Here is a 2,362-nt window from a genome sequence, read left to right on the forward strand (position 1 = left end):
GTACCTCATTTGGGTAACCAGTTGACGGTGCCCATAAAATTGTACACATACAGCAGTGGCCAAAATTGTGGAAACCTTTTGGGAAAAGTGTAGAGTAGAAATGCCATCTTTGGTTAATTTTCCACCAATTTTTCTTCTAATTTGTTTGTAACTGTAGCCTTGTTCACTTAACAATACTATTTTACATCGCTTTCTGGGCAACCAGTCAACTCTTTGCACCATTACTTTAATTTTACTACCTCTTACAAGCTCACTAAATGAAAGAACACAAAAAAACCCAACCAACTTGATAGCGATCACATAACACACTGACAAATGTCCTCCTCTCAGCTTCAATACATGACATCAATAACTGAATCCTACTGTGATCTGATTGGCTCTCTAAACACTCATGCTCATTGGCTACAATCAGATGAAGGAAAGCTACCTGATATCAACCTAAGCAAGTTGTGTTTCCTTTTTGTGGTTATTTGGCTATAACGTTTCTTAGAATACAGTACAGATAATTGAACAAACTTTGTTGCATTACATTGTTGATTAAATTATCTTTCCATTGATATATAATTTTATGCCACTGCTCCAAAAAAAGTGGCGTTATTAGCCATCAAACCTCAAAAGTACACTTTTCCCAAAAGGTTTCCACAATTTTGGCCACTACTGTATGCACACTGGCAGAGCAATTAATCCCGACTGGGCATTATAGAATTAGCGTTTTGAAAACGTTATTTCAGCATCCATTCACTTTTGCATTTGCATTTTCGACCTGCGTGTTACTTCTGCGCTCCTGAAACAAAATTGTAACTGTGTACAGAAAATGCATGGCTCTCCTTTTCAAACACAACCTAAATAATGTCATTTGACAAAAAATATTGAAATCAAGTTACTATGCAACGTCTTGGCTAGGTTTCAGAAGAGTATTAAAAGTAAGAAAGTTTAGAGACACTTGTCTAATGAGTGAAGGTAATCCTCCATTTACAACCCTTCTGTTCAAAGATATAATGGCAATGAAGGAAGTGACTTATAACCCATCCTTGCACTTACGTCCGTTGAAGCATCCTCACAGTCGTAATCAAAATTTGGCATATATTGAGCACGGTTGCAGCATCCTGGGGCAGGGGTAGGCAACCTTGGCTCTTTTATGACTCGTGGACTTCAACTCCCAGAATTCCAGAGCCAGCTATCTGGGAGTTGAAGTCCACGAGTCATAAAAGAGCCAAGGTTGCCTACCCCTGTCCGGGGGTCTTGTGATCACCGCCTGCAAGCTTCACAGCGGGCTTTTGACCAGCCAGCAAAGTCAGGGGAGGGAAGTTGGATTCACTTCACGACCACATCGTCCTCCTAACAAACCTGGCAAGAATGGTCTTAAAATGAGGCATATCAGTGAACAACCACCTTGTAGAAATTCTCCTCCCGGCCGTGGTCATCCGTTGAGAGCTACCTGTATGAGGAGACAAAAAGAAGAAACAGAATATTTTCAAACTTGGGACCTATTTTATCAATGGTTAGAGAAAAGATTTAGGGATTAGGAATTGAATTTATATTAGTGAATAAAATACTCAGACAACATGTTTTTGTTGAACAATTATTATTGAACTCTGTTTTAATAATAATAAAACTTTATAAAAAGAAAACCAAAAATTAAATGCAAGCAGATCACATCCTGGACACTGTGGGAACTGAGTCTTAATTTCTGCATCCATTTCTGTACAAATTTAAGGCCCAGTGTACGTGCAAGAGGCAGCTCGGTTTATGAGTTCATCCAAGGTCCCCAGAATTATGCTTGGCCTCCTAAAGTAGCAAGACTAGACACAGGGACAGTTTTTTCCCCCTTCTACCATCATTCTGCTGAACATCTAATTCTTGCAGGTCTATCTAACGTGTATGTATATTAACTCATACAGTGTGGCTATAGAATTATTAGGGATTCTTTTTATTATCTACTTTACTTCCCCCTTTTATTGGTGGTATTGTTATTATTATTTCCCCCTTTTATTGGTGATGGTGGTATTGTTGTTGTTGTTATCTCTGTTGCTTTGCAAGTACACTGAATGCGTCTGTACCAGACACAATTTCCTTGGGTGTCGAATCACACTTGGCCAAGTAAAGTATTCAGTTCTGCTCAGTTCAATTCAGTTCTGACGTTCCGAAGTGATGGTCCCACAAGGATTTGAGAGAGAAAGCTTGGCGGTGCTTAAGAGATAGAGATAGCCCCTGTTCTTTTTTCTTTTGTATAGATTTTATTAGTTTTTATAGGGTTAGGGATAAGGTGGGGTCGGGATTAGGGTTGGGGTTTGTGTTAGGGTCAGGGTTTTTCCAAATAACATTTTCAATATTTAGCAAACAGCATAATGTCTGGGTACAT

The 2,362-nt window shown here is 39.0% G+C and overlaps 1 protein-coding gene across 1 annotated transcript in view; it reads left to right on the forward strand.

Moving 5' to 3' along the window:
* Positions 1-2,362, forward strand: part of UBASH3B (ubiquitin associated and SH3 domain containing B) — an 80,525-nt gene that overhangs the window by 76,466 nt on the left and 1,697 nt on the right. The window lies entirely within an intron of this gene.

The sequence above is a fragment of the Protobothrops mucrosquamatus genome, unplaced genomic scaffold, assembly GCF_001527695.2.
Source record: "Protobothrops mucrosquamatus isolate PMUCROS unplaced genomic scaffold, P.Mucros_1.0 scaffold1325, whole genome shotgun sequence".
Lineage (NCBI taxonomy): Eukaryota > Metazoa > Chordata > Lepidosauria > Squamata > Viperidae > Protobothrops > Protobothrops mucrosquamatus.